This window comes from Myotis myotis, unplaced genomic scaffold, assembly GCF_014108235.1.
Source record: "Myotis myotis isolate mMyoMyo1 unplaced genomic scaffold, mMyoMyo1.p scaffold_m19_p_1, whole genome shotgun sequence".
Classification (NCBI taxonomy): domain Eukaryota; kingdom Metazoa; phylum Chordata; class Mammalia; order Chiroptera; family Vespertilionidae; genus Myotis; species Myotis myotis.
The window spans coordinates 91,844,076-91,864,012 of record NW_023416313.1 but is presented as its reverse complement, the minus strand read 5'-3'; the positions used below and the strand labels follow the sequence as shown (position 1 = coordinate 91,864,012).

The 19,937-nt window shown below is 41.1% G+C and overlaps 1 pseudogene; it reads right to left on the bottom strand.

The window, feature by feature from the left end:
• Positions 1 to 2,156: 2,156 nt before the first annotated feature.
• Positions 2,157 to 3,067, bottom strand: LOC118665920 (annotated as a pseudogene).
• Positions 3,068 to 19,937: the final 16,870 nt, after the last annotated feature.

Genomic DNA, 19,937 nt, shown 5'->3' with positions numbered 1-19,937 from the left:
CCCATGGAAATGATTGTATGTAAGGTATGAGGAAGGGTCAAGGTTAATTTTTTCCAATGTGCTCCAGGTTGAGGTCCCTAGGAAACAGAATTATAGGCATTGAGATTTGTATGCAGGAGTTTTGCTGGGGTAAAACTCTTAGGGACAACCTGAGAGGGAGCAGAGGAAGCAGGGTTGAGTGGAGGGAGATGCTCAGCAGGGAAGATACAGTTGCATTAGAGACCTAAATTATTCCCAAGAAACATTCTTGAGCTGGAATCATCCTTCAGAGACAATCTAGGCTAGGGTCAGGATTTTGGATGCTTGCATAAGTCAGTCATTGGTTTTGGGATAGCCTCAGAAGGAGAGTATAATCTTAGATGAAGCAGCTTCATTGGCTAAGTGAAATTCCTGAGAGAGATGCAGATGTAAACCACCATAGCCAACCTTCCCAGCAACGGGAGAATGAGGATCTCAGTCCTAAAGGTGGCCCTGAGTAAACCAGTTGACACAATTTATTGTTTTGCAGTGCCACCTTTGTCATACATTAAGCGACCATATGTGTGGCTCTGATTTTGAACTCTATTCTGTTTCATTGATCTCTTTGTCAATCCTTGAGCTATTACCACAGTGTCAATTAATGCAGCTTTATCATAGGTTTTGATATCTGGGGACATTTAGAGGAGAATTGACATTTAAGAAATATTGACTCTTGTAATTCAGAAACTTGATATATCCCTTCTCCTATTTGGTCTCCTTTAATTTCACTGATGTATTCCTTGCCTTTTACTCGTAATTGTATCCTTTGATATACAGAAGGTCTAACATTTAATGTTTTAAATATTAAGGTTTAATATATGTAATATTTTGCAATTTTCTATATAGAGTCCTTGAAAATATTTCTCTTCCATTTGCTGCTATAAATGAAAATTTAGTTTTAAGCTATTTAAGTTGGTATAAAATAGAACTGATTTTTTATTGCCCTTGTATCTGGTAAGCTTATGAAATTTATTTATTATAATTCAAATAATTAATCTAGATTATTTTGGATTTCATACATGCATAATTATTTTGTCATTGAAAATGACAGTTTTATATCTTCTTTTCCACTCTTTATATCATTTAACTTCTTATTTTAGAAACTCAAATATAATGATGAATATCAGGTTTAATAACCAGCGTAGGTAATTATAGCACAATTTACTTAATTAATATTCAATTGAAGGACACTTACATTGGTATTTTTTTCATAAATAATGCTGCAATGAGTATCTTTTTTTTCCACATATTTTGGTGCAGTCATCTCATTCATTCATTTGAATGTATTTGGAATAATCCAGTCAACAATAAAATTAAATGCATAAAAAGTAAATTTAAAATATTTTTAAAGCAAATATATGTAGTTGTCAGAAACTTTTCATTTGAGTTACAATGAGATCACACTTTTATGGAAAAAAGTCTAAGGTCTTGAAAGTCTAAGGTCTTGAAAGGTAAATTTAGAAAAAAGATGTGGGCATGTTTACTTCTTTGTATTTGTGTTCTAAGGGACACTGACTTCCTGGGATTCTAAGAATCTTATTGTATTTTTATAAATCTCTTTTATAGTGTAAGAATTATCTGATCTCTTGACCTAAATAAAAATATGTTTTTTTCAACACTTTTTTTGATATTGCAAAAAGAAAGCAGAAAGAGGAGATAGAGAGAAAAGGAGAAAGAGAGGGAGAGAGAGAGAGAGAGAGAGAGAGAGAGAGAGAGAGAGAGAGAGAGAGAGAGAGAACTAAATAAAAAATGTACATAAACATTGAGACTTTCATCCCATCCCCCTCCTCCATTTCAAGGTAACGGCCGATAATTCATAGCCTCAGGGCAGGTATGTGGCAGGTGAAAAGCAGTATCATCTGCAGGACGGTCTCAGTTTAGTTTAAAAAATGTAATTCCAATGAGAACAATAATTTCCCAGAAACAAAAGTTCCCCTGGTCTAGTATTAGAAGAGGTTTCTAATCCCAGAGCAAACCTGGCCCAGGTCCTGTGTTTGGAGATGCCCCACATTGGCAACAAGATCTGAGAGGAACGTTGGCAGGATGTTCACAGAAGGGTTGTCAGATTTTAAAACACAGGACATCCAGTTAACTCTGAAATTCACACAGACAGTGACTCACTTATTTTTTAAGCAGACTTAATTCACTTTATTTTTCTTGCATAAAATTATGGTGGCCACAGCTGGAGCCTGGGCTCTCTGCACAGAAACTCTGGTGTGGGTCTTTACAAGAGGGTCAGTGAATTCCTGAAAGGAAGACTTGGTGAGCAGGGTCTCTTTCCAGAGGTCAGGGGTGGGATAGGCACAGGTCTTTGAGATGGCATCAAAGGTGGCCTTGGCGAAGTTGCCCAGGGTGGCAGTGCAGTGCCTGGCCGAGGTATAGCAGTCGTCAATACCGGCCATCAGCAGCAGCTTCTCGGGCACAGGGACCGAGACAATGCCAGTACCCCTGGGGGCAGGGATGAGGCGCTCCAGTACAGAACCACAGCGCCTGCCACCTTGCAAGGAATGGTGTGGGGCTTGCCGAGCTTGTTTCCCCAGTAGCCTCGCGGCCCGGGGACAATAGAGAGCTTGTTCAGGATAATGGCTCCACAGATGGCAGTGGCTACTTCCTTTGAGCACTGAGCACCCAGACCAACATGTCCACTGTAGTCCCCAATGGTGACAAAAGCCTTGAACCGGGTCCTCTGTCCAGGACGTGTTTGCTTTTGCACAGGCATGATCTTCAAGACCTCATCCTTGAGGGATGCCCCCAAGAAGAGGTCAATGATCTCAAACTCCTTGATGGGCAAGGAGAATAGATAGATCTCCTCTAGGGATCTGATCTTCATGTCCTTGACCAGGAGGCTCAGCTTGGTGACGGGGATCCACTCCTTGTCCTTGTCCTTCTGCCAGCTCCGCGGCCTCGGCCCCTGCCCCGACCCCAGCCTCAACCCGGGCCCTGGATGCCGCTGCCAAATCCTCCACAGAAGCCACCTCGACCTCCTATTCCAGCCTTCCGCTCCGCCCCCCATGCCTCTGGGCCCTCCCGCAGCACCAGCGTTATCCATTTGGTGTTTCCTCTGAAAAGAAGCCAATGACTAACTTTTTTGGTACGTGTTCTAAATATTTCATGGAGCATACTTACACTACAAAATTATTTGTTTATCTGAATTTTGTTTGTTTGTTTTTGTTCCATCTGGGAACCCTAGATCACAGGCACCTCTGAGTTCAGCTTTGCGTAGAGCACAGAGTCCTGTGGCCCATGGATGCCTGGCAAGTATCAGAGAGCTCTTGGGTCCATACAATCAGGAACAGTGGGAATTTGGGTGGTAAGTAGAATAAACAGATGACTGAGGATTAAGTACCCACACTCTGTCACTGTGTGAAGCCCTAATGCTCAAATCCAACCTGGTGTGAGAGAGGTAGATCTTTCCAGAATGTCTGAGGGTAAATTTCTGATTTGTTTATGAGGTAAAATATTAAAGTAAAAATTATTCTTTCCCCTAGAATATTTAAAAACCATATTCCATTTACATCTGAGTGTATACACTAAGATTCTTACCTTGTGATACTATAAAAACAAAAAAGTTTGGGGTTTCAAAATGTGGGTGATTAGCTTCTTGACTCCTGTTTCCCAGTGGTCAGACCTCAGGAAAAGGCTGTTTGTGTAGGGCAGGAGCAAAACTAAGGATTGAGGATGGAGGCCTGGCGACAGCTGCCTACTACTGCGTCTGAATATGTCCTCATGTGGCTCCTCTGAGAACCCGAGGTTTTCCCCTGAGTTGCTACTGAATCACAGAGAGATCTGCCCAGCTCAGACTCACAGGGCATGGACCCTGGCTTACCCTGCTTAGTCACAAGTATCCCTCCTCCCTGCCACCTCTGAGCTGTGTGATGGCAGTAGGAGATATTAGTCAGTCTTGGTCCTAACGAATGATCAGGATCTGCAAATTCAGCCCAACCGAATGAGGTTCCCCAGGGAGCCGTCTGTGTAGGAGGTGAAAAGCAACCTCCAGCCGTAAATAGTATTTATTACTACAGAATTTCACTCAGCCTCTATGCAGCTCTTCTGATCCTGGTGAGTTTAGCTGGACCACAAGCTGTTGCAAAGACTTCTTTTGTTCCAATGCCTTAGAACCCTAGCCTAAAGGTAGCCAGGTTGTTTCCTTAGCCATTTTCTTCTTGGCTCACACCCCAAACTTTAATGCCTTACCACTCCTATAGTAAGAAAAAAAATTCCACAAAAGTGAAACCCAACCAGGAAAAGACAGCTTATGAGAGATAACTTTGAGATCTTAGAAAGATCTAGAATGACTAGGCTGACAAGCCTACTCAATGCCACTTTTTCCTTACCTCCCATCTGATTTCCTGTTGACTTTTGATTGGAAACTGTTTTAATAGATTTGTTTTGGTGAGGATGTTGTGTAGGAGGTGCTTCTCTCACTGAGAGGGGGATCCTGAGCTCATATTTCTACTTCAGTTGCTCAAATGACAAGTTTAAATAAGGAAAAAGAATCTTAAAAAAAGAATTTAGTCCTGACCAAATGGCTCAGTTGATTGAAGTGTCATCCCATGACCAAAAGTTTGCGGGTTCAATTCCCAGTCAGGGCACATACCTAGGTTGTGGGTTTGATCCCAGTCCAGACATGAACAGATGGCAACTGATCAATGTTTCTCTCTCACATGTTTCTTTCTCACATAGATGACTCTCTCTCTCTCTCTCTTCCACTCTAAAAATCAATAAAAACATGTTCTCAGGTCAGGATTAAAATATACATATATATTTAAAACATGAATTTAGGGGGTACATTGTGCAGAGACAGATTTCTTTAAATCTTCTTCACTCTTCACACTTCAAAAATCAACCATAGGCAGCAAAATCTTAGACATTTCTCATAGCAATATTTTTATAGAGACATCTCCTAGGGCAAAGGAAACTAAGGAGAAAATAAACAAATGGGACTACATCAAAATAAAAAGCTTCTGCACAGCAAAAGAAACCATCAACAAAACGAAAAGGGAATCCACTATATGGAAGAACACATTTGTCAATGATACATCTGATAAAGGGTAATATCCAAAATATATAAGGAACTCATGCAACTTAACAAAAGGAAGACCTAAATAGACACTTCTACAAAGTGGATATACAGATGGCCGAGAGACATATGAAAAAAAGCTCAAAGTCACTGATCATCAGAGAGATGCAAATTAAAATGACAATGAGGTATCTCCTCACACCTGTCAGAATGGCTACCATCAACAAATCAACAAATGACAAGTGCTGGTGAGGATGTGGAGAAAAAGGAACCCTAGTGCACTGCTGGTGGGAATGCAGACTGGTGCAGCCACTGTGGAGAACAGTATGAAGTTTCCTCAAAAAATTAAATATGGAACTAATATTTGACCCAGTGATCCCACTTCTAGGAATATATCCTAAGAAACCCAAAACACCAATCAGAAAGAATATATGCATCCCTATGTTCATTGCAGCACAATTTACAATAGCTAAGATCTGGAAATAGCCCAAGTGTCCATCAGTAGATGAGGGGATACAAAAGGTGTGGCACATTTATATCGTGGAATACTATGCAGCATAAAAAAGAAGAATCTCTTACCCTTTGAGACAGCATGGAGGGACCTGGAGAGTATCATGCTAAGTGAAATAAGTCAGTCAGAGAAAGACAACTATCACATGATCTCACTTATATGTAGAATCTAAGTAACAAAACAAAATGATGAACGGAGTGGATCCATAGACATGAAAGCATGGAACAGAGTGCAGTATCTTGGAGGGAAGGTGGGAAAGGGTGGGTGGGTGGTAATCAACCAAGGACCTTGAGTGCATATATGCTTGGCCTATGGACACAGACAATGAGGTGGTGAGGGCCTGGGGCAGGGGGCTGGGGTGGGGGTGGGCTGGAGGTGGTCAATGGGCAAAAACAGGGAACATATGTAATACTTTCAACAGTAAAGAATTATTTTAAAAAATCTACTCCTTAGCACTGTGGCTCAGTTCTCTCCTGATCCTGTCCCAAATCTACCTTCATCCCAGGAGGGAATTGGCATGAGGATGGGAGAAACCCAACTCCCCCGATAAAAATTGTAACACAAAGCCAATAAACTGGAGGGGAAAAAATCATAATTTGCAGAAAGCTCTGTTCTGATTTTTAAGATTATGCCAATTCAGAAATCATTTGGCAATGTAGAGACTATTCCTGGGCATTTTTTTTTTTCCTGTGAATGACTCTTTCCCATGATCTGCAGGTCAAGTTTAGAGACAAATTTATGATGATCAATGAATGAAGTCTAAAGTCCTCTACTATTTTTAAAAATATTTTATTGATTTTTTACAGAGAGGAAGGGAGAGGGATAGAGAGTTGGAAATATCGATGAGAGAGAAACATTGATCAGCTGCCTCCTGCACACCTCCCACTAGGGATGTGCCCGTAACCAAGGTACATGCCCTTGACTGGAATCAAACCTGGGACCCTTCAGTCCGCAGACTGATGCTCTATCCACTGAGCCAAACCAGTTAGGGCTCTACTATTTTTTAAGAGGTATTCTGTGATCTGGCCTTTCTCACTTCAATTCTTAATTTACTTGAAATGAGTTAAGTAGTAAAAAGTTATTAATAATGCCTAAACATTATTATGTTGTACTATATCTAAACACTATTATGTTGTACTGAAAATATGGCTATTTCTCTGGGTTGCTTAATACATCTAGTTGTCCTTCCCACCTTCTCTCACTAAACAGTAACTTGTTTCAAGTTTCTCGATGTTTAAAAGAAGCCCCCAGGCAGTGCTTATCTCTGCTTGTCTATTGTCAGAGGGACATGACCTGATACTTTTGACTTCTAAATGAAGACAGAATGAACACAGAAATCAGGCTTTCCATGTATCTGGCTATTCTCTTCTCCCAAGAGGACTAAAAGAAGGCTCTCTAACCCAGGTTCTGTGGGAGGTCAGCCTTCTTCCCTGAGTTCACACCTTACATCCTTTTTAGGGAAGGAGAACTGAAGCAGTGTCCTGTGCCCTTCTGGCAGGAGAGAAGCTCATAAACTTTATTTTTTTCTCTTTCCCATCTTTGTCTGAAGGAATCCAAGAAATTGCTATTATTGTCAAATATGTGAATGGCTTATTTACTACTTATATGTACTCTTCAGGTGCCATAATTATCATAACACACATCATGAAATATGTCAAATTAAATTTGTGATAAGTCTTAGAATTTCAATATTACTGTTTTTGTTTGAAATCAGGATAATTTCATCTGGAACAGGGCTGCTCTGTCACTAATTAAAGCTGGCTTTCTGGAGAAAAAACCATTTGTTGTGCCTCTGCGGTTTTGGTGTGCACCCCATGCTGGAAGCTGCACTCCTCCCAGTGGGTTCACAGCTTCTCATTTCCTCACCTTCTGTTCATGATTTATGAATCAGATAGAAGATGATGTTGGCTCCATCTGGAAAGTGGGCCAGCTGGTCTTTGAGGTGACACAGTTTAGAGACTGATATGGAGGGGAAAACAGACTTGACTCTCTTACAGGGAAATCAAACTTCAGCCTGAAGAGCTGCCATCAAAGATGAAGGGTCAGTAGAGCGCGAATAACGCTTGTTATTATCACAAAGACTTGGTTGAAGGTAGGCACTGAAAACCTTTCCTGATCCCAAATACCTCCTCCAGAGGCCTGTCAGGGCACTGACACTTCCCACAAGTGGACTGTTGACCACTGGGGAAAGTCAGCCAGAAAAGATGACTGTGTTCTGAGTAATATATTGGCACCACTGGAGCATTTGCACCATTGCTTTGTCAGACTTGTCAGCCCAGTGAATTGTAAAGGGGGAGGGGGTTATACAGCCCACAAGGATCATTCATTTGAGGACAAGGCCATAGACATATGAAAATTAATAGTTATTTATTTTATTCCCTCCCTTTCCCTTTCCTTTCTTCAGCTTCTTTAATAGAGCGTAGGATCTACCATAATCTCTGTTCAATACCCTTATACCTTCAGTCAATGGAAGGCCTGATCGTCTACTTAATTATTTAAAATAGCCACTTGTGAATCTGCCACCTAGTAACCACTATTCTGTTCCAGACATCAACCAACCTAAGGTGCTCAGCCATCTCCCTGAATCTTGTGTTCATGATTTCCTTGCTTTCATGTTCATATGTGTGAGTATTCACCTGTTCTCATGTTGAGGAACACTTAGGTTTATCCAGGATTTTGCTATTTAAACTGTGATGTTATTAAAAGTCTTGTACATATCACAGGGTATACATGTGCTAGAGTTTCTTTTGTGTGTCTATTAAGAGTGGAATAGCTGGATCATAGTCGAGGTGAATTTTTCACTTTATAAGATAATGCTAGATTATTTTCCAAAATGATCACACTAATTTACAATTTTACCAACAGTGCATAAGAAATTTTGTGGATCCACATCTCTTCCATCCTTTCAACATCTAGTGACAATAACTTAGCATTATTAGACTTTTTAATTTTTGCCAATCATATAGATTTAACTTGTATCTCATGTTTTGATTTGCATTTCCACAGTCACTATTGAGGTTGACCATTTTCTTCATATGCCACATATGTTTCTACTCTTTTGAAATTTCTGTTAATATCTTCTGCTCATTTTCCAATTAGGACATAACCACTTTTACACTGGTAGGCAAGAACAGTGATTTTTCTAAAAGTAGAAATAGCTTTTAACCTAAACTTGGGATTCTACTCCCAAATGGAGGTTGCACAAATTATTTTATATATTGATATTATTCTGACACTAGAAAAATCTTATTTGCATCCAATATACAGAGGGTGTTAATGGGTAATGTTCTTGACTCAGAAAATGACAACCCTGATTCAACAACTTTCAACCATCTTGACCATTATCATCCTGCTTTCCCTCCACTTCCAGTTCAAACCACTGCCATCTCTCACATTGACTACTGCAATGTGACTAGTCTCTCTGCTTCTATCCTTGCCCTCTCCCACTCTATATAGCAGCCCCCTTGATTTTATTACTCCTGTTAAAATTCTCCCATGACTTCCAATTGTCCTTGTAATAAAACTGAAACTCATTACCACAGTGCACATAGCCCTATGTGATTCGATCCTTGTGTTCTCTTTCCCTCCTTCTTTTCTTGGCCTTTAACCACACAGTCACTTTTGCTGTTCCTGGGACAGACGAGGCTTGATTTTCTTTCAGGGCATTTATGGTCATTATTTTATGTTGGGAAAGTTGTTTTCCTGGTCTTCCCATGCATCAGTCTTTCACACCATTCACTTTTCTATTCAATGCCATTTAACCAGAGTTGGTTTCCCTGACCTCCAATCTCTAGAAATTTTCTAATCCTACTTTGTTTTTTCCTCACAGAACTTATTAAATTTGAAAATTCTGTTATTTTTCATTTGCTTACTGTTGGTCTCCTCTGTGGAATGTAACCACCATGATGGCAGAAATTTGACTGCCATATCACTTTTATCTAGAGCAATGTCTGGCACATAGTAGACCCCCAATAGCTATTTATTTGTTAAATAAAATAAAATAATGAACTGTATCAATGAGGAGGCCATCCACTCATAGATGTTTACAGATAGCATTAAATCAGTAAACATAAATTGTATCATACAAAATAGGTCTATAAGAAGTAAGATGATTCTGGAGAGAATCAAAGGATGATTCTAGAAGATCAAATGAATTGTGGAGAAAAGGTAGAGATGGTGTTTCTTTGAAAACAAACTTCATTGAAGTACATTTCACACATTACTCATTTCAAGTGTACAATTCAATGATTTTAAGAAACTTTACTCAATAGTATAGCTATCATCATCAGTTTCAGGACATGTTAATCCCCCCTGCAAAATTCCTTATGACTATTTACAGTTGATTTTTTTTCAGACTGAAGATTTTTTTGAAATGTAAATTCTTTATTGTTTAAAGTATTACATAAGTCTCCATTTTCTGCCATTGACCTCTCCCCAGCCACCCCCATGTCCCAGCACATGCCCTCCACTGACATCAGTGTCCACTGGTTATGCTCATCTGCATGCATACAAATCCTTTGGTTGATTTCTTTCCCTCTCACCTCCTGCATTCCCTTATAGGTTGGACAGTCTGTTCGATGCTTCTACATCTCTGGTTCTATTTTGTTTATCAGGTTATGTTGTCCATTATGTTTCACAAATGAGTGAGATCATGTGATATTTATCTTTCTCTGACTGGCTTATTTTGCTTAGCATAATGCTCTCCAGTTCCATCCATGCTGTTGCAAATAGTAAGAATTCTTTTCACTCTCTCACTCACACTCTCTCCCTCACTGCCATCCTCCTGGCCATCATTTTGGAATCCCCTGGAGATATTTTTTTAGTGTGAAAATATCATACATATAAGATACTCTATAATGTATATGAATGTCTTAAAAAAGAGTATCTACATATTTATTATGCAGTTTAAGAAGAGAACATTCTTGTTTTGCATTTTTCATTCCCTTACTTTACTCTATGGTTTTATGGCACTTGGATGTGCCCTAAGTAATATATTTTCTAAGTTTTCATTTTTTTAATTGAATTTATTGGGGGTAACATTGGTTCATAAAACCATACAGGTCTTGCTCCCATTTCCAGGTTCAGGCAATCACTGAACCTTTTGTTTCTATAAATATGCCTCTTCTGGACATTTCATAGAAACACAATATGCGGTCTCATGTGTCTAGTTTCACTTAGCGTAGTGCTTTTGAGCTTTGTTCATGACATAGCTTGTGTCAGCAGCTTGTTCCTTTTTATGGCTGAATAGTATTCCATTATATGGCTGTACCACACTGTGTCTATTCACTTCCTAGTTGATGGACCTTTAGGTTGTTTCTAGATTTGATACATTATGAATAATGCTGCTGTGAACATTCACATGCACATCTTTGCATTGGATGTACATTCTTAATGCTCTTGTGTAAATACCTGTGAGCAGAATTGCTGGGGCATATGGTAGTTTACATTGAACTTTTTTGAGAAATTGCTAATCTGTTTTCCAAAGTGACTATGTCACTTTTCATTCCTACCAACAGTGTAAAAAGGATCCTGCTTTTCCACATTTTCACCAACATTTGTTATTGTCTTATTTATTATTAGAGGCCTGGTGCATGAAATTCATGCACAGCGGGGATGGGGGGTCCCTCAGCCTAGCCTGCACCCTCTTTTTTTTTTAATATATTTTATTGATTTTTTTACAGAGAGGAAGGGAGAGAGATAGAGCGTTAGAAACATTGATGAGAGAGAAACATCGATCAGCCGCCTCCTGCACACCCCCTACTGGGGATTTGCCCGCAACCCAGGTACATGCCCTTCAGTCCGCAGGCCGATGCTCTATCCACTGAGCCAAACCGGTTTCGGCAATAGCCTGCACCCTCTTGCAATCCGGGACACCTCAGGGGATGTCCAACTGCGGGATTGGGCCTAAAGTGGCAGTCAGACATCCCTCTCACAATCTGGGACCACTGGCTTCTAATCACTCGCCTGCCAGCCTGCCTGATCACCCTTAATCACTCTGTCTGCCTGCCTCATCACCCCTAACCACTTGCCTGCCTGCCAGATCACCCCTAACTGCTGGCCTGCCTGCCTGTCTGATCGCCCCTAACTGCCTCTGCCTTGGCTCCTCACTGCGGCTTCATCTGGCAGGATGTCTGAAATGACATCCAGAAGGTGATTCGGCTGTCCTGTCTAATTACCATTTTACACTTTTATTATTATAGATGCCCTTCTAGTGGCTAACTAATGGTATCTTATGATTTTCATTTTCATTTCCCTAAAGACTAATGATGTTGAACATCTTTTCATGCACTTAGTAGCTATTTGTATGTCTTCCTCGGAGAAATGTCCATTCAGAGAGTTGGTAGTTTTTAAAGGTTGGAAAGGAGAGGAAACGTGTGCTTTTGGAAAGTTTCTCAATAGACAGAATTAACTTCTACAAATGTTGACTAGAGTGTGTAAATTACTTATAAAGAAAGAGTGCAAACAGCATAGCTTTGTTATAATGGAAGCTCTCGAAAGGTAGTAGAGAACTGGTGAGATGGGCAAAAACATCAGTAAAGATCCTGGAGTGCCAGGATGAGTAACGAAGCCTGAGAGGAGCAGTAGTAAAAAAGAGACTACATTTTGATGCCCCAAAGAGGTATTTGGGTTAAATATGTAGGTGCTAGTATTTCTGTTTATGGAGATATAACAGGCTCTATTCCTCAGTCTTTCACAGTACTGTAGGAAAGAAACAGATTCTAATCTCATATGTTTAGACAGGCAGGATTAAATGTAACTAGTTTCTGATACATGGATATTGTTTCTACTGGAGATCACAAATTATTCTTCAAATAAAGAGATTCTCTTTAGTTCTTGCTTAACCCATTTTCATTAAACACAATATCGACATTCAGAAAAGTTTTCTTATTTCTTTCTTGAGTTTTAATTTTTTTTACTCTAAAATATCTGATCTGAGATATAAAAACAAACTATTGAAACAGCTACTTTTCATTACATTTGATACTTAGGATACTGCAGATTCCTGCAAATTGTTTCTCTTTTTAGCTTTCTGTTCTCTAGTCTGCTTGCTCTATGCAATATTTAATAACTTGTTATTTCTGTAGAGAACTCATGATGAACCCATTCCTCCCCAGCTACTGTAATAAGTGATGGACATGTATACTTAAAGTCAGACCCATTATTGAAGAACATTCATTGACACCGTGAACAAAAAGAGCTGAAAGCTTCTTGTGCCAAAACTTCTCTTAATTCTCCTTTGTCTGAATAGGGAGCTGTTGATAAGGATCAGGCAATATTTTCCTTGAAACTATTCATTCCAAATGGTACATCAAAATGACAAGTAGAAATGATTTATATATATCACAGGATTTGAGCTTCTGCATCAGACATACTAAAATGTTTGCACCAAAAGCAATCAAAAGTAAATTTCAACAACTACCTCACAGGTGTGGAAGTTCTTTCTTCTCTTTCTTTGGGGACAATTCAACCCTATAGCTAATTTGTCACTGAGCATTTGATGAATATCAAAAGAGGAGAAGGAAGAGGAGAGACCAATTGAGCAGAGGTTGAATAGGAAATCTTAAATTAAATTTCCTTTGCCTCCACATTTTTTTTCTTTAGGGATAGCAGAGGTAACTAACACACACACACACACACACACACACACACACACACACACACACACACAATCTAGGCATGCATATTACTATAAAAAAGTCACAGATCTGCAAAACTGTTTTGTACCTAAACTCATACTTACGTTCATCATTTTCATTCCTGAAAATATTTCCATCAGAACATGTGCAGTAATTTTCTTCTTTCATTACATTTTGTTGAGATATATTTCTGCTATATTTCTTTGTTTTTCTTTTTCTTTTTTTTAAAATATATTTTATTGGTTTTTTACAGAGAGGAAGGGAGAGAGATAGAGAGATAGAAACATTGATGAGAAAGAGACATCGATCAGCTGCCTCCTGCACATCTACTGGGGATGTGCCCGCAACCCAGGTACATGCCCTTGACCGGAATCGAACCTGGGACCTTTCAGTCCGCAAGCCGACACTCTATCCACTGAGCCAAACCGGTTTCGGCTCTTTGTTTTTCTTTTTAAAAATTTATCTTTATTTTTGAAAGTATTACAGATGTCCTCCTTTCTCCCCCCTCCCCCACCATTAACCCTTCTACCTGCTCTCACTTCCTCCCCCAAACTTCACTGCACTGTTGTCTCTATCCATGGGTTATGCATGTATGCATGTAAGTTCTTTGGCTAATCTCTTCCCGTCCTCCTCCCCACATCCCTCTGAGATGCCTCAGTCTGTTCCATGCTTCCATGTCTGTGGATCTGTTTTGCTCCTCACTTTATTTTGTTCGTTAGATTCCACATATAAATGAGATCATGTGATACTTGTCTTTCTCTGAAGGCTTATTTCGCTTAGCATAATACTCTCCAGGTCCCTCCAGGCTGTCTCCAAGGGTAAGAGATCCTTCTTCATTACAGCTGCATAGCATTTCATGCAAGTGTACCATATCTTTTTTTTTAAAAAAAAGTTTTGTTTTATTGCTTAAAGTATTACAAAGAGTATTACATGTGTCTCCCCGCCCCTTGGCATTCCCCTGGCCTCCCCTATCCCCCAGTGTCTTATGTCCATTGGTTATGCTTATATGCATGCATACAAGTCCTTCGGTTGATCTCTTACCCGCCCCCCCTCCCCGCCCCCAACCCTCCGTACCACATCTTTTTTATCTACTCATCTACTGATGGACACTTGGGCTGTTTCCAGGTCTTGGTTATTGTAAATAGTGCTGCTCTGAGCAAAGGGCTGCATGTATTCTTTTTGATTGGTGTTTCAGGATTCTTTTTTTTAAATTTTTATTAAATCTTTATTGTTCAGATTATTACATTTGTTCCTCTTTTTTCCCCCCATAACTCCCCTCCTCCCAGTTCCCGCCCCACCCTCCGCCCTCACTCCCCACCCACTGTCCTCATCCATAGGTGCACAATTTTTGTCCAGTCTCTTCCCGCATCTCCCACACCCCTTTCCCCCCCAAGAATAGTCAGTCCATTCCCTTTCTATGTCCCTGATTCTATTATAATCACCAGTTCATTCTGTTCATCAGATTATTTATTCACTTGATTCTTAGATTCACTTGTTGATAGATGCATATTTGTTGTTCATAATTTGTATCTTTACCTTTTTCTTCCTCTTCCTCTTCTTAAAGGATACCTTTCAGCATTTCATATAATCCTGGTTTGGTGGTGATGAACTCCTTTAGCTTTTCCTTATCTGTGAAGCTCTTTATCTGACCTTCAATTCTGAATGATAGCTTTGCTGGATAAAGTAATCTTGGTTGTAGGTTCTTGGTATTCATCACTTTGAATATTTCTTGCCACTCCCTTCTGGCCTGCAAAGTTTCTGTTGAGAAATCAGCTGACAGTCGTATGGGTATTCCCTTGTAGGTAACTGAGTTTCTTTCTCTTGCTGTTTTTAAGATTCTCTCTTTGTCTTTTGCTCTTGGCATTTTAATGATGATGTGTCTTGGTGTGGTCCTCTTTGGATTCCTTTTGTTTGGGGTTCTCCGTGCTTCTTGGACCTGTAAGTCCATTTCTTTCACCAGGTGGGGGAAGTTTTCTGTCATTATTTCTTCAAATAGGTTTTCAATATCTTGCTCTCTCTCATCTTCTGGCACCCCTATAATTCTGATGTTGGTACGCTTGAAGCTATCCCAGAGGCTCCTTACACTATCCTCTCATTTTTGGATTCTTTTTTCATTCCACCCCTCCGGTTGGGTGTTTTTTGCTTCCTCGCATTTCAAATCATTGACTTGATTCTTGTGCTCCTCTGGTCTGCTGTTGGGAGTCTGTATAGTATTCTTTATTTCAGTCGGTGTATGCTTAATTTCTAGTTGGTTCCCCATCATAACATCGAGGGTCTCATTAGTTTTCTTGTAGATCTCATTAAGTTTATCGGCGGCTTCTAAACAGTTCTTGAGAGACCTTAAAAGTGTGGTTCTGAACTCTATATCTTCCATTGACAATTTTGTCCTGTTTCTTTGTCTCCGCATTTTGATATGCTTTCTTGGTGCACCCCCTAGTGGTCTTTGTGCGCAGTCTTGTAGTTAAGCCTTGATTGTTGTAGCTAATACCAGGGAAGGTTTGACCTCCAGGCCAAGTGGCTGTGAGAGTCAGCTGTGTCTGCAGTGAGAGAACTTCTGTCCTCTAGGGAGGTGCTAATCTGGCGTTTGCCTGAGGCTATCTGGCAAATGCCTGTGTGCAGGGCTTGGGCAGGGCGGGTCGCACAGGATCAACAGGGTGGGCCGGAGAGAGCAGTTATGGCGGCTCTCAGTCCTGTCCCCAGGGGCTCTGCCTCTCTGAGTCCCAGCACCCGCTGCAAACCTCGGAGAGAAAGCTGCACTCGCTCTGACCGAAGCCAGACAGTCCCGCTTCTCCTGTTTGAGTCTGGGTCCCTAAAGACTCGCCCGTATCTGGAGCTCAGAGTCTGCGACTCCCTCCCGATTGAAAACGCCAACCGCGCCCTCCGCCGCCAGCCCGCTCCGCGCACTCCGCACCTCCGAATTTGACTTCAGCACTGCGCCTCCTCTGAGTGTCCGTATGCATTTCTCTTTCCTCCTAGTTGTAGGACTTCCACTCAGCCAGCGTTCCTGTGGTTCTGGGTGATGTCCGTTCAGTCTTTTAGTTTCACTTTTAAAGTAGTTGTTAAAGGCAGCAAACTCCGGCGTTAACCTATGCTGCCATCTTGGTTCTCCCCCTCTGAGTTCTTGATATTTCCTCTTGGATGTTAATCTGTTTCAGGATTCTTAGGATATATTCCTAGAAGTGGAATCACTGGGTCAAATGGCAGTTCCATTTTTAATTAAAAATATATTTTTGCTGATTTGAGAGAGGAAGAGAGAGAGAGATAGAATCATCAGTGAGAGAGAACCATTGATTGGCTGCCTCTTGCAGACCCCACACTGGGGATCTAGGCCACAACCCAGGCTTGTGCCCTGACCAAGAATTGAACAATGACCTCCTGGTTCATAAATCAGTGCTCAACCACTGAGACATGCCAGCCTGGGCATTTTTAATTTTTTCAGGGAACTCCATATGTTTTTTTGTTCTATGAAATCTTGATGTTAAGATGATATCTGGCTCTGGCCCGGTAGCTCAGCTGGTTAGAGCATTGTCCCGATACACCAAGGTTGCAAGTTCCGTCCCCAGTCAGGGCTCATACAAGAATCAACAATGAATGCATGAATAAGTGAAACAAAAAATTTCTCTCTCTCTAGAAAAAAATTAATTAAAAAAAGATGATATCTGAAATTTTAACAGAATCGACATTACTGGAGTAATTTCCCTCAAGTTTTTTTTAAAAATAGAAAAATATTTTACAGGAAACTTAATATTATTCTAACTTGTTTTTTATAAGTTTGTTTGGATTTTAAGTTTATGTTCTTTATGAATAAGGAATTGTCATTAATTAGTGTCTCTTACATGTGCACACATGCACTGCAGGCATAGTCCTCAGCACTTGAAGTTCCCAACTTTCTTTTTATATATAGCGTATTTATACATTGATTTCAGAGAGCAAGAGGGAAGGAAAGAGAGATAGAAACATCAATGATGAGAGAGAATCATTAATCAGTTGTCTCCTGCACAACCCCCACTGGGAATCAAGCCTACAACCTGGGCATGTGCCCTGATGGGGAATTAGACTGTGACCTCCTGATTCATAGGTCGACACTCAACCACTGAGCCATGCCAGCTGGACAGAAGTTCCCAACTTTCAAAAGCTCTGGTGTTAAGATGAAAATCAAGCCCTAAATTGGTCATCAAGTAAACTCCCATTACGCCCAAGATGATGTGCTAATAAAAACAAAATCACAAACTATAAAACAACATATGGATACATATGGTATGAGGCGCTTCCCTCTAGTAAGGGGAGCAGACAGAATTGAGCAAACAAAATAATCTATTTTACATTTCTTCCTATCCACAAAGACTCTTTACGCCCCCCCCCCCCCCCCAGTAAACTTCACTTCAAATTTCTTGTTACTCTTATGTGTTAATGAGAAAGGGAGCCAGTCCTTGAAATGGAGTTGGGCTTTCTAATTTGATGTGATTTTTTTTGTACATGCCATATTGGTCCTTTCTTGCACTACCGAATGTCAGGGAAGTGCATGGAAAGTGGTTCAGGAAAGTACTTTATCTTGGCACAGTCAGGATTTTTCTGCATACATGCTATTTCCTGGTGTTTTCTTTTCTATGGTTAGGAAGTTCTCCAAGTGTCTCTAGGTTTACACAGACATGGGAGGGGTTAGGGAAAACTAGCATATTGGGTTGAAGCCCTAGGGAATCTGTGGTTAGTCATACTTAAAAAATGCATTTCATTGGGAATACAAGTACAGCCCCAAGTCATGCCTTCACAGTGAAAATCAGAGGAGATAACTCTAGAAAGAGATGGAATGATGATGATAGGGAGGTTAAAAGTTTTAAGGGTAAACTGGAGGCAGATGATAATAAACTGCTAAGTAAAAAACATAAATACCTTGGGTAAGGAAAGAGAGATAGAAACATCAATCTTGGGTAAGCTTTCTATGTTAGAAATAGCAAACCAGAGAGATGATTTTTCTTAGAAGATTTCAGGCATCTTTCATCCATTAATGAGGACATTCTCCTTTTTCATATATTTTACATGGGAAAGCATCATGAGCAAGGGAGCATCTCTAAAAGGAGCCACACACATTGTGTCTTTCCACAATGCCAGGTTTATTAAGGGAGACCTCCTCAGCAAGCCAATAGAGTCACATGCAGGTTTCACATAGAGAGGGAAAACTTACGCAATAGAATTGAGCAGAGCGAGCATCTGGTGAGAAGTCCTCAGGTGGAGAGGTGGTGTAGATCTCAAGCCAGAAGGCTACAGTGGCAGCATGCATCTGGTGGAGTGGGGATCTGGCAGGGCTCTGGGCATGACTGTGGTACAGCCAAGCTCCACTGTTGGGTGATGGGTAAAAATAGGGAGGGATATCTCAGCTGTGGAGTCCCCACTGAGAAGTGAAGGATCCCAGCCCTAGATCAGGCCCCAAACACAGGGTTCTAGGGGTGGGAAGAGAAGTCCCCATAACTTCTGGCTACAAAAACCAGTGGAATTGAGGCTGAGTGACATAGAGGCTGCTGGAGTCCCAAACAGTTCTTAAAGGGCACATACACAGATTTACTCTGATTAACTCCCTCTGAGCTCCAACACTGGGATAGCAGCTCCAACACCAGGGACATATAGGGAGGAACGGAATTCTCTGGCATTAGGGTGAGAGTTGGCAGTTGGGGTAGGGGGAGCAGCTTTCTCCTGGACATAAGTGTTGGCGGAGGCCATTGTTCCTTTGATGAGCCCATCCGCCACAGAACTGGCAGGCTGGCACAATATCCGAGTCTCCATCAACTTGGCTCACACTGTTTGCCCTGCCCTGATGATTCCATAAGACCCAGCCCCACCAAACTTGTGGGCCCACTCAATTATTTTCAGTGGCTTTTCCATACTAATGGCCTGCCTTGCCTCATTCTTTGGACTTTCCTAAAATCTCTCAAACAAATGGCATCTGGCCTCAGCGTGCCCTGTACCCCTTGCTAAGTGGACCCAGGCCCAGCACTAGCAGTAGCCAGTCATGGTTCATATCTTGTCCTCCTCTGGGCACCTCCAAGCCCAGCAGAAGTAGCTGCCATCTGCAGATCATTCAGTAGCTCAAGCTGGGTGGCTCAGGGCAGAAGACAGGTAGTGCTGACCTTGGCCTGCAGCTACTGGGAGCCGAAGAGGCAGTGAATACTTGGTGGACAGTTTCAGACCATATTAAAGCATCACCCAACTACTTCCACAATTGACACACTCAAGGGGCAGACTCAGCAGGCAGCAGAGCCCCACTGAAATAAGTCCTGCTCTGTGGGTTGGGCTCCTGCAGTGCTGATCCTCCATGGTAGTCAGTGGGTGCATCCAGTCCTTGAAGCCCATCAACCTAGGGCTAAATACCTCCCATTGATGTGCTAACAGCAATCAAGGCTCAACTACAATAGGAAAGTTGTACACAGTCCATATGGGGAGAGGCACACCTGTAGCGCCCAGCTTGAGTGAATGGGGAGGTTGTGCCACTGGACCCTATAGGACGCCTATGATATTAGGCCACTCTACGAAGCCCAGGAGATGTGTCAGCTGTACCTAAAACATAGAAACAAACACAAAGAGGCTGCCAAAATGAAGAGACAAAGAAACAGGTCCCAAATTAAATGACAGAGCAAAATGTCAGAAAAAAACTAAACAGAGTGAAATTTGGTTGAATAGAAGTCCTACAACTAGGGATTCAAAGAATAAGCAATCTACTTAGATGCAGAGTTCAAAACACTGGTTATATGGATGCTCA